Source organism: Magnolia sinica, chromosome 2 (assembly GCF_029962835.1).
Source record: "Magnolia sinica isolate HGM2019 chromosome 2, MsV1, whole genome shotgun sequence".
NCBI lineage: Eukaryota > Viridiplantae > Streptophyta > Magnoliopsida > Magnoliales > Magnoliaceae > Magnolia > Magnolia sinica.
In genome coordinates, this window is record NC_080574.1 from 19,052,991 (window position 1) to 19,067,080 (window position 14,090).

General features: G+C 38.9%; 1 pseudogene; it reads right to left on the reverse strand.

Annotated features, from left to right (window-relative positions):
* Positions 1–3,317: 3,317 nt before the first annotated feature.
* On the reverse strand, positions 3,318–11,951 carry LOC131236517 (alcohol dehydrogenase 1-like; annotated as a pseudogene).
* Between the last annotated feature and the right edge of the window lie 2,139 nt (positions 11,952–14,090).

Genomic DNA, 14,090 nt, shown 5'->3' on the forward strand with positions numbered 1-14,090 from the left:
GGACAGAATGCATACTCACACACACACACATGCACACATGCGAACTCGGATCGGGTCTCACAACCGGTAGGACCAGGGATCAAGATAGACGGAATGCATACTTACACCCACATGCACACATGCGAACTCGGGTCAGGTCTCACAGCATATTCTTTCCTTGTACCTCCTACTATTCTTCTGTGCACCATTGACACACACTTTCACCACCCTCTAAGCTTGTATAAGCTTATGCATGATTGATGCGTGCAGGTGATCCTAGGCAGGTGTCATAGAGCGGTGGAGTGTGGATTAGAGCTGAGCTTAAAGACCCAATGTTGCTGACTTTTCTCTCTTTTCCTATTATCTGATGTATGTCCTTTTGGGCCTGATGTAAACTTGTAAAAGTTCAACTTCTTAGTGGATTTTGTGATGTGTGCCTTTTGTTATTCTCAGATATACTTGCTGTGATCTTGGGTATGCTCGTATTGGATTGATTATATTGTTATGAAAATCCTTCTTGTAGGATCCCAGGATTGGAACCTGCATTAGGAGCCGAGAATGGGGTACTACGGAGGCTGTTGCCACCAGAACCGGCCATCGGGTTCCTTATGAGTCCGGTTACCGAGTCTGGGGTGTGACACATACATTACGGTGGACCCCTTCATATCTCGGGCCACCTGTAATAGGTGTTGCAGGAAACCCGCTTCCCTTGTCCCATCCATCCCTTTTTAGGTGAATTATATTATCCCCATCCCGGTTTCGGTGAATTACATTAGTATCGATTTTTTCAAATTTCATGGCTGACAATAAAACAATTTTTATCGAGTCCTATCCAATCTCGTCCCGCAAACCAACTTGGCCCAAATTCGGCCTATGCGACGATCCCAGTTTCGGTGATTTACATTAGTACCGATCTTTTCAAATTTCATGGCCGACAGTAAATAATTTTTATCGAGTCCTATCCAAGCCCACCCCGCAAACTAACTTGGCCCAAATTTGGCTCATGCCACGATGAGTCCAAACAAGTAGGCCCGATTGCAGCTTACTGGATGGCCCGAGTCCGAGTTTGGGTGGTTGTAATTTATTTTTAGGAGTGGCCCACTTGATGATTAGATTAGCCTGCTTTTTTGTATGCCACATGTTCATGCTAGAGTGAGCTTGTTTTAAGGGTTAGATGTCATAATTTTTTCATCCTAGTTGTCTGTGAAGCATTCTCCTTAGAGTTTGCAATTAGTGTAAGCGTATCGTTTGCATTTGTAATTTTTTAGCGGTATAAGTGGATCCGATGGTTAACTCATACAGACAAGTGGCAAGAGATCTGTGCAACAGATGATCCACCATTCACGCATTCTCGAAGACTAGAAGATCATAGTCATCAAATATATATTTTAATGAATAATAAAAAGATTATTAATTAAGTTAATAAAATATAATGTCAAACAATTGGTAAAGTAATATATTAAAATATATCATTTGGAGTGAATATAAAATACGATATAATAACAATAAAATCATTAAAATAAGGTTATATTACAAAAAATGATAAGCATAATAATAACAATATGTGTGTGTGTGTGTAATTATTAGTTAATAATGAATGTTTTATGTATTAATAGTAATATATATTAAATATTTACACATTTGTAAGATAACTATTTAATTATATAAAAAGTATGAAAAAGTTAAAAAGTATTAGTCATATTATTAAAATAATATTATGATTTATATTATTTTATGTTATGTTATTATGTATACAATGTATATAGTGTATAATAATATTAAGTAATGTAATTGTGTAAATTGATTTTAAAATTGTAAAGATATAATAATAATAATAAATGCATTGTAAATAATTATATGCAATTTACACAAGAAAATATAACAAAAATAGTTAAAATGAATAGAGTTGTGTTATATATATATATATATATATCGAGAGAGAGAGAGAGAGAGAGAGTATCAATTTATAATAATTAATAATACATATGTAATATGTGTATAATATGAGTGTGATAAAATTAAAATAACATAAAAATTAGGATAAGTAATATAAAATAGTTGAATTATAGTATAATTATATTAGTATGAAAAGTGTAATATAGATATAAGTATAAGATAATAATTATATTTTAATAATATATAAATGTTTAATTATTATTTTGAATTATAATATTCAGTAATAAAATAAAATAATAAAAAGATTATTTATTATTTGTAAAATAAACGGTATAAGATGAATGTGAATAAACACACAATAATAGTGTTACAGTATTTATTAAATAGATCAATAAATGTTAAAGTATATAGTGTATAGTGATTTAAATGTGTGTAGATTATATGTTAGTAGATATTCGATTATACATGATAGTATAAATAAAATGTGTTGTAATTTTAATAAAAATAGTAATAGATATTGTAATTATTATGTATCATGTATATATGTAAATAAGTATTATGCATATAATTTATAAGTACAAAAGTGTTGAAAGTAATTAGAAGATGTAAAAAATGATATGTGTGTATTAATAATTATTATATTATATATTAAAGATAATAATTTAATATAATTATATAATTTTAAAAAATATATAAAAAATAGATTAAAAATAAAAGTAATAAAATAGTATATATAATAATGAATAATATATAATGTGAATGAAATAAATAATATAAATAATATTTAATTAAAAACATAAACAATAATTAGAATGCATATGTAGCAATGTATACAATAAGTATAGTAATTTAACATCAAATCATTATATAATCAAGAAATACACACACACACACACACACACACACACACAATGTAATAGTAAATAAATAATACATATAATTAAAGATAAAAGTATAGAAAAAATATAAGTAGTTATAAATGTATATTAATTACTAATGTAATATAATATGGTTAAATGTTGGGAATGAAAAAGTGTAAAAAATTTTACTATCCTTTGATTGGTTCACATAAGACTCATATATTCAGATGTATGGTTCTTATTGCCGGTTAGGAAAAAAATGTGGGCTTACAGAGTGGCTCCATGCATTTCAATTTGTAGGCCCTTTATTTGCATGCTTGTGATTATCTCGTGGGAACATATTTTTACTATGCAAATAAATTCACTTGCTAAGAATGTATGGATAGAACTCATACGACACTATAACTCATAAAATTTAATAGGAAGAAATCAAGATTACTTAAAATATGATAGAAAAAAATAAAAGTGTTGTTGTTTTAAATTTTAATTATTTACAAACAACTTGAAATTTTCTTACAACAAGAAATTTATGAACGAATGAAAAGAAACTAACAGTAGTCCAACACATGCTTTAATCTATCTCTAGCCATCCATGCGAATAAGGCACTGAAGACCCTCCCCTTTGAGCATGTAATCAAAAGCTTTATTTATATCAGAGAATGGTACTTCATATGTTATAAACTTATCCAAGTCTAACTCCTCCGATACACAATGAGATGTAAGTAAATATAGTGTTTTATCGAAATAAATATAAAGATATATCATTCATTGGCTAGAGTGTCACGCCCCAAACCCAGAAATTGGATTCGCAGGATCTCGATCACCGAATTCGGTGCCGACAGCCTCCGTAGTACCCCATTCTCGGGTCCTAGCGTCCATACGCCAGATTCCGATCCTGGGATCCTACAAAGAGGATTTTTTTTGTACATTTAACTCATAATAAGCATAACCACAAGATTACCCAATTCACAAAGGCAACATCATCATCACATATCCACTAATATAATCATTTGAGTACAATGCTGAAAGGAAAAATACATATATCGAAATCAAAGCTCCAGAATACAACTGCACGCTCCAAGCTCAACGCTGCTGCAACCCTAAAACACCTACACACATCTATCGTGCATAAGCTTATAGAAAGCTTAGAGGGTAGTGTAAGTGTGTACACAAGGTAAGTGCCAAGTATTCAATACAATGCCATTATCATAGAAACTGGAAGTACTGGTAATCCATAAATCGTACAATATCGGAATAATCAAAGATACTAGCAAGATCATGAATTATCTGAGTAAGCAGAAATACTGACAAGAGCAGAAATTATTAAAGTAAACAGAAATACTCATAAGATCATAGATCATACGATAATAGAGTAAGCGGAAATACGAACAAGTCCATGAGCCAATCAATATCAGAATATGCAATATATAACGGCTATGCAAATGAGGAGTCATAAAGAGCCAAATATCAAATGCCGAGAATGCAATGGGGTATATAATTCCTTATGTGTTCACAAATACGTCAGCCATATCTAGACCATATAAATGCAAAACCACAGTAACCCAAGATGTCGTATACCGCGGATGTAATGCAATATGCGGTGCAGATGGAATGACCATGCTGGAGTGTGAAGTCGGGATGGTAGTACGTAGTATCGCAGGCTATGGGGTCCATCACAAGAGACTTTTATCCAAACCAGTCCCATACCTAAATTTGGATAGTCAGACTCAATGTGGTAGACTCTTGATCTCAGGTTAGTCGCGCGCCCCAACCGAAATCCTGGCCATTGCGAAGGCATACATAACAACTAGTTGCGTACCACCAACCCGAGTAGGTAGTGAATGAATGAATGCATGAATGAGTATGCAACTCCTGCTCACTAAATTCACATATTAGTACGGTTCATCTCTGGGATCATCACCGGGGTCTATTACACTCTAAACTAGATTGCCGCCCCATCGCGCGCAACAAGGTGAGTGAAAGAGACCTCACTATCCGCCTGCCAATATCGGGCCCGGCTCACCGATAGCGGACCCATTCCTCGAGCTGGTCAGACTCAGCCTAGCAATGCCCCCTCCTCTCGGGCAGGTAAGGCCGTACCCCCTTCCAACTGACCACGACACAGTGGGAGACGCGGCCTAACGGTGTACGACCCTCATGCGCTCATGCATCCACTCGGTCTAGACGTTAGAGCAACCTCTGGAACCAAGAGGGTTTAGGGACTTTCACCCAGGGATATCTATAGCACCCCATGTAGAACAGATTTTCGGTGTCCCATCTGGCCATCCACGAAATACCTGTGGAGGCTACGACCCTGATGTTACTAGGGCGTATAGTGATCACAATGCAAGATGCATGAGTCATACGATCCAATCATGCATCACTCCTACGCATACCATGCGCTCAGGTGAGACAATCTCTGCCTATCAAGGAGTCTCATAACAACCTGCCTAATGACATATGCAATGGTTAACCATATCCCATAACAAACATACAGATGATGCGTATGGGCATGTATCATGATGCTATGTTGTCACATACTCGTAATCGCTATCAATAACCGACATCGACAATCGACCTCTACAATGTGGACATTTAACCAACATTACCCCCAAGGAATGGCCCACATAGAGCCTAACATATAGTGGACCCATAGCCTCTCAAAAGGGCTAAATATACAACACCATGGGCCTCACTCAAGAGCCACATATACACAACAGGTGGGCCCTGCTCATGGGCTTCAAATACATGACATGTGGGCCCTACACATGGGTCACGAATACATCAAATGCGTCATACATCCTGGGCCTAATACATATCACAATGGCCTAGCCCATAGGCCACGAATACACCACAATGGGCCTTGCCCATGGGCCATGAATACATCACAGTAGGCCTCAACTATGGTTCGCATATACATCATATAGGTCTCGACAATCGGAATCGACACTCGGAATCGGCCTCAATAATAGGGGTCGGCCTATACAATCGACCTCGACAATCGGAATCGACTTCGATACTCAGCCTCAACAATCGCGATCGATCGATAATTAGAATCGGCGAATCCGTCACGATAAGCAGCCTCGATCGCTAATCAGAATCGGCACATCGGTCACAACAATCGGATAGATCGATAATCAAAATCGGCAAATCGGTCACGTCAATCAGAATCAGCAATCAGTCATGACAATTGCACCGATAATCAACAGATAAACAAAGCGGGGTCCATAAATGATCAGCCGATCAACCATAGCATAAAGATCGGCACTCGGCCGTGGTTATATCAAATCCGATAGCACGGAGCCATCTGTCTACGGCGAATGGGGCCCACTTATTTGGGTTAACCCACTAAGAGAATGATGAGAATGAGCCTAACAACGCCTAAGGGAAGGTCACAATGTGGACATCCAACCATCATTGCCCATCAATGTGGACATCGAACCAACATTGCTCCCAAGGAGTGGCCTACATAGAAACATATAGTGGGCCTGTGACCCATGTTACAATCATGATGGGCCTCATTTACGTCACATAGGCCTCATCATATGGGCCAACATACATCCCATCGGCCTCGAATACACAACAGGTGGACCTCGCACCAGTGCCTCAAATATATCATAACGACCTCGCACTTAGGCCTCGTAGGTTAAGTGGGCCACATCACATGGGCCGCATTATATGGGTCGCACCATCGGGCTTCATGTATATCAAATAGGTCACGCCAGTGGGCCTCATATATATCAAGTCGGGCCCGCCCTTATGTATTTTAAGACCCGGCCTATTCATAAGGTAACATAGGGATCATGGAGTGAAAACAATATCGGCTTAATTGAAAACTACCATGGCCCTTAGAAGTTTGAATGGTGAATGTCACGGTCTGCTATTTAAATAGTGGGGTCCACTTGAACTTTAGACCTAACCCGTTCTTTTGCTCACACCATAAAATGATATCACAAGTAGTTGGACGATATGGATACAACACATGTATCATGGTGGGCCCCACCACCCAAACAATGGGCCGTGAAGATAAAACACATACTTCCTAGTGGGGCCTACACATAGAATAGCAGTGGGTCCCACAGAACTGAACCGGTGTGAATTGTATCCACAATTACAACAGGTCCCACGAACCTAGCTGACGCCAAGGGAGCAAGAGCAGCTACATAGCTGCTGGACGTGCAGCCTCAGATGCTTAAGGATACAGAGGTGGGTCCCACGTAAGGGCCACCCTCATATGATATAAAGTATATATATATATATATATATATATATATATATATATATATATATATATTAATATATTATAAAGTCAGCTGCTGTTCATGCAGCTTTCCCATTAAAAGGGAGAGGTGGTTCCACGTAGGGCCCACCATCATGAATGTATAATATATAATATCTAATATACAATATATATAATGTATAATATATATATTATATACCAAAGCAACGCCCAGGCCCTTGGACGGCTTGGACAGCCACATACATCAAAGAGGGCCCCACATGGGCGTGGTCCCACCGTCCAAGGACGGTGGATACGTGGCATGCATAATGGTGGGGCCCATCTAAATGGATGGACAGAATAGATGAGTCCATGGACCCCACCGACATTCACACATCACTGATAGCCACTCGTACAAGGGAATAAATGCCGAACCTCAGTGTTGAAAAGATGTATCATTCGCTCAACCTACCATTGAGCTAGGGACATGGGTCCCACCATCTGGACGGTCTTGATCTCATGGGGGACCCACAGGATTGCTGATGTCAGATGACAGTGGTCCCACCATCAAAATAGGTGGACGGCATGTGTAAAACACATATAGCATGGCTGGGATCCACCATCCATAGGCTGGACGGTGGATGCAGCGCATCCTCAAGGTGGCCCCACCGTAAAGATGGATGGACGGCTTAGATGGGTCCCATGGGCCCTGATGACGTTGCCAGACTAGCTGCTGCATGATGCAGCTTGTAGAAAACAACAGAGGTAGGTCCCACGTGATGGGCTATCCCCCTATATAATAATATAATATATTTATTTAATTGATGCAGCAGGTGATTATACCCCACTGCCAGCTAACACTTCACTGACAGCCACACCCACCATCAGTTATGTCCAGCCGCCCTGGACGGACGGTGTAGATATACACCTCATCAAGGTGGGTCCCACATGGTCCACTTGCTTTGGACCCAAAACTTCTGTAAAATCCCAAAAGGATTTCAATGGTAGACGTTTAATCCCACTATTTCCTGTGACGTGGGCCACCTGAGCTCTATATACGACTGATTTTTTTTGAGGGGGTCCACTGTCCCAAAGGGGACCTACCAAATGCATGGTGTTGATGCAAAACACACATCATAGTGGGGCCCACGGTTGGAACCCACGTCCCTGCCCGTTTTACAAGCAGCAGAGCTGCAGCGTCCTGGACGGACGTCAGCAGCCAGGGGTGTCAGCCCCTCGGTATGTAAATTTTAGTTTATTTTATTTTATTTTATTTTATTTTATAGTTTTTCATAGGTGGGGTCCACATCAGTAAAATCTAACCCATTCATTGTGTGTGTCACACCAATTTAAGGGTCCAAACCGAGTTTCAGGTGGATCCAAGCTGCATGTGGACCCCAGCATTTGATTCCATGTGGTTTGGCATACCACCGCATGAATGGTGATGATGTGGGCCATCCGAGAACTGTTTATGACTGATTTTTAGAACCAACGCATCATTAAAGGAGACCTATTAAATAAACAGCATAGATGTAGAACATACATCATGGTAGGGTCCACAATTGGGGCCAAGGGGGGGCCCTCCCTATTTAACGTTGGACGTCCAGACTCCTCTGGACGTCAACGTAGCAAATGCATGCTATAAATATATATTTATTTTTTATCCTAGGTGCGACCCACATTAACCAGATCTACTCCGTCCATTGTATGTGTCCCACAAAATTAGAGGTCTAAACCAAGTTTTCAGGGGGTCCAAGCTTCTTGTGGACCCCAGCAATCATTTTCCCAAGTTTTAACGGAAAATACTAGCATTCTTAATGCCACGGCCCGCCAGATGATTAGATCGGTCTCATTTTTTGGCTCAACGCCTAAGATGATCTGGGAAATAGGATTGACGGCGTGGATTGAATTCATACATCAAGGTGGGGCCTACACGAGCGGCCACTCAAAAGTTTGGAATCAAGTAACTTTTTTGCTTGTTAGGTGGTCTGCACACCACGCCGTCAGTTCACATTTCTCTTCGTAGCCTTGTCCAGTGTCCGGTTTGAATGCAACACATGTCTAAGGTGGGTCCAAGGAGGGGTGGGCCCTACCCAGGTGGGCCACCAAATGGCAGGATGGTGTGGATAAGACATACATCAAGGTGGGGTCCATCCGAGTGGGCCACACGGCCACACCATCACAAAGAAATAAAGAAAGAGAGAGAGGGAGAAAGAAGCACCCACCTTCCTTATTCCTCCTTGATGCTCCAAAGCTCCAATGGGGCTCCTTCAATGGTGGAGATGAGCTTTTTTTTGATGGCAGGATATGGGGGATCTAAGGTGGGAAAGGGCTAGGAATTTGGAGAGCTTGGGACGTCCAAGGTCTTGCTACCATGGTGGAAAAAAATGGAGAATGAAAAAAAAGAAGAGAGAGATGAAGGAGAGAGAGTAATGATGATAGCTCTCTCTCTCTCTCTTAGCTAGGTAATAAGTGTTTTGGGGAAAAGGTAGCAAGTATGGGCTAGGGTCATTATTGCTTTGACTAGAATTTATGGATGGCTTAGGGTGATGTCACCCTAGCCTTGGGAAAAGTGCCAATGTGATAGGTGGGTCCCATAAATGCGATCAAGGTTCAAATAAAGCGTGGCCTAAATCTTTTGATGTACATCTCGGATTGTCATACGAGACGCAGCGTTGGAACCGCAGCGACGATGCGGTCGCAATGACATAGGTCTTAGGTCAAGCCGACTCGAAATTACAGGATGACACTCAAGGTCGCATGCAAATGCTATCTACGCATCGCAGGTCACCGGAATTCGACCGGGAGGACCGCAGGAGCCTATGGAATGGTACAGGCTAGGATACGAGTCTCACATAGAGTAAGATATACTGGTAATGGTACTTCAATGTAACAAAAATCTAATCATACATACCTTCTTCATATACTTTTCGACGACTCCAGGAATATCGGTACGTGGTTTGTAGTTTCAGAAAAATGTTCTCTTTAGAGTCCTCTCACTCAACACATTTAAGGGGTTGGTCTTGAACACAGCATCTTTATGAGGTATACCAACTAATACAGCAACACCCCAACCCTGAGAACATTAGAATTGTAGTGTTAAAAATTACTGATTGCAATTAGCCTAATGGACAAAGTAAAGAGTAGAAAAGTACATCGTGGACGCATTCAAATGCAGATATAAGAGAATTAATGTTGCCAGAGCATTCAACGTTACGGTCTACTCCTCCACCAGTCATCTTAGCGATAACCTTTTAAAATTGAAGTCCTTGTCATTTAGTGAAGATATGAGTTAAAGCCAAATGCTATCAAACCTAGAAAATATATACAAAATCCATTTGATTGGTGATCACCAATCAAATATAAACAAATGATTTGCTTCAAATCAAGATTCATAATAAACCTCTTGAACTGGTTTATCGTGCTATTTCGGATTTACAAATTTTGTAACCCCAAATTTCTTAGCTGGTAGCAAAATAAAATCAAATAATTAGTAATGTATATAAGATCAATTGATAAATGTAGAAAAATAAAATAACTTTCACCTTCATCAAATTTTTTTGAACTTAAATCTACCCCAATGATCCTTGAGGCCCCAGAGATTCTTGCCCCTTCGGCAGCCTAATGTGATACAAAACCAAGAAAAGGTTAAAATAACACAAATGTACTATATATAGATGAAGGGATAAATAATTTCAAAAGAATATATGCCTAAGGGAAAGAAACCTCCACATTCAATAAGGATCTAATCAGATGGTTGGGAAGATATAGTTAAAATCTCATCTACCATGGACCCACCTAATGAAAGAATTTGGATTACATATATTTTCCCAGCAAAGAAATTTACAAAGGAAAGAAAGAGAAACTCACCGCGAGGCCGACTGCTCCCAATCCGAAAACAGCAACAGTGGAACCCTTTGGAGGCTTTGCAACATTCAAAGTGGCACCAAGACCTAAAAGGCAAAAATCCAATTCAATAACAAAAAGATAAAAATAAAAATAAAAATAAAAAAGAACCCATGTTGGAAATTTATGAAACAAAGCAAATAGAAAGTTTTTTTAGCATTGTAGTCTCCACCTGTTGAGATTCCGCAACTAACAACACAAACTTTATCAAGAGGAGCAGCAGGGTTGATCTTAGCAATGCAACCGACATGAACAACAGTGTATTCACTGAAAGTGGAGGTTCCTAAAAAATGGAAGATGGGTTTTCCATTGATGGAGAACCTCGATTGCTCATCGTTGATCATCACTCCCCTATCCGTGTTTATCCTAAGGAGTTCACACAAGTTGCTTTCCTTTGATTTGTAGTGGGAACAGCCCTTACATTCGTCAGTGAATATAGGGAGCACATGATCGCCTGGTTTGAGTTCTGTCACATCTTTTCCAACACTTTCTACAATCCTATAGGATAGGTAGATGATTCCAAACAGGCAATGCAAAAAAGGTATTGTAATTGTAAAATAATGAACGAAATCTAAAATTAAAGTAAAATGAAAATTCAAAGAACAAAAATAATTTAAATAACAAATAAAAAAAGGTTTACCTCCCAGCTTCATGGCCAAAGATGCGAGGGAACAATGGTCTTTGCCCCTGTAACATTCAAATATTCCAATCTCATTTTAGTCATCCTTCTACAATATTATAATTAAAAAAGATACTTAATTTTTTCATATAAATGAATGTTTTTTTTCTTTTTAAAAGCATTATTGATATGATTATAATAAAATGAGAGACCTTAGCTTCCCAGAAGTAGACATCAGTGTGGCAGAGAGAAGTAAAGAGAATTTTCAAACGAACTTCCATTGCCTGTGGTGGTGCCACTTCTACCTCTTTTATCACCAACGGCTTCCCAGCTTCCCATGCTGTCGTAGCTGCATGCATACATATATAAACATGATTATTCTAGAAATTACATAATCACAAATGAAGAAAGTGGAGAGTTTTTAAGAGATACCTTTGCATCGGATAACCTGACTAACTGTAGTCGACGACATCTTTCTCTTTCTTTGTTTCGTTGAAATATTATGTTGAAATGATGGTAGGAGATAGCTACTTGGTGAGGGTATTTATAAGTACAAGGAAAGGAGAAGTTGTGAGAAATTTTCTAATCTTATCCATTCCTGTAATTAGCCTTTGACTTGGATTTATTTATGATCCTTGGTCCGTTGCACGACTAGGTAAGGCAGGAGTAACGGCTTAGAGATGAGGCCCTGATTGTAGTGTCCAGCTTGATGTATTTATTGTATATCTACACCATCCATCTGTTTTTCAACATCATTTCAAGGCATGGTACAAAAAATGAGGAAGATCCAAATCTTAGGTAGACCACATTATGGGAAACAATGATGATTGAACATCCATCATTAAAAACTTCCTATGGCCCCTTGTAATAATTAATTTCCATCCAACTTGTTGACAAGGTCATAGAATCCAGGATGAAGGGAAAACTCAAATAGCAACTTGATCCAAAACGTTTGTGGTACCTAAGAAGTTTTTAATGGTGGGAATTAAATCCCTATTGTGTGGTCCAAGTGAGTTTTGGATCTACCTTATTTTCAGGGGCATGCACTAAAATGATTTGGAGAAATGGATGTACAGCATGGATACACAACACATACATCGAATCTGGCCTTATGGCCAACTCCTCATCCACTAAGTTGTTTCCTCGCCTCACCTAATCATCGCCCCTGGTTGGTGATTTGTGGGCCCCACCATAATGTATGTGTTTTATCTACACTGTCCATGTTATTTTTCCTGCTCATTTTATGGTATGAGACCAAAAATAAGGCAGATCCAAATCTTAGGTGGACCACACCACAGGAAACAATGGTGATTGAGTCACACCATTAAAAACTTTTGGAGCCCACGAGTTTTAAATCAAGCTGATATTTTTCTTTTCCCTCTGTCCATATCTGTGTGACCTAATCTTCAGGTTAGATGGCAAATAAACAATACTATGTGCCCTAGGAAGTTTTTAATGATAAGCGTTTAATCACCATTTTTTTTTTGTTTTACTATAGTGTGGTACACGTGGGATTTGGATCTACCTCAATTTTTGGGATCATGCCCTAAAATAATTTGAAATATGGCTAGACGGTGTGGATAAATCCATCATGGTGAAGCTCATAGAGCACTAACCAGTACCCACTCAATAGTGAATGGATCAATGCCGGACCTAGAATGCGTAAGCCTGCTGAGTAAACTCCGTGGGGTTTACCATGATGTATATTTTATCTATACCGTCCATATGTTTTATCAGCTGAATTTAGAACATTAGCCCAAGATAAAAGCATATCCACCAATCAAATTGAGCACTCCTAAGGAAACAGTGGGGATAATAACATCCTTCTAAGGGCCTGATGCTTATTTGTCATCCAGCCTGTTCATAAGGTCAGACAGACTGTCTATATAAGGGAAAACACAATTATCAGCTTGACCCAAAACTTTTGTAGGATTAAGAAGTTTTCAACGGCAGCTTTTTGTTCCCATTGTTTCATGTGATAGTGGTCCACTTGAACTTTGTACATGCTTCAATTTTGATTTTTTTCCCCCTAAAATAAGCTAGAAAATTAGATGGACGGCGTAGATAAGACACATAGAGCACACTGGGTCTCATAGAGTTTATTCAGCACACTGTAGTGTAAAACATTACTGAGTACCAATTCCCATCTATCACACCAAATCCTGATCCCTTCGCTTGACCTGGTCTCTTTCTCAAAATTTCACCTCCTTATGCGCTGGTTTTTTTTTTTTGTTGGTTAAGTGATTGGATAGAGTTTATCCCCACGGACACGGATTAGTTAGTGATTCCTATTATCAATGCAGCTACTACTTTACGCTCTGTAGGCCTCACAATGGTGTATGAGTTTTATCCATGCCGGACATCTATTTTCCCATGTCATTTTATGGCATCAGCCAGAAAATAATTTAGATTGAAATCTCAGATAGACTATGCCACATGATTAAAGTGGTTATTGAATGGTCACCATTAAAAACTTGTTAGGGCTCACTGTAATCTTTATTTTCCATTCAACCTGTCGATTAGATGAAATGGATGTGGATGAAAGGAAAATACAAATATAAGCTTGATCCAAAACTTTTGTGGATCGAAGAGTTTTTAACAATGGGCATTC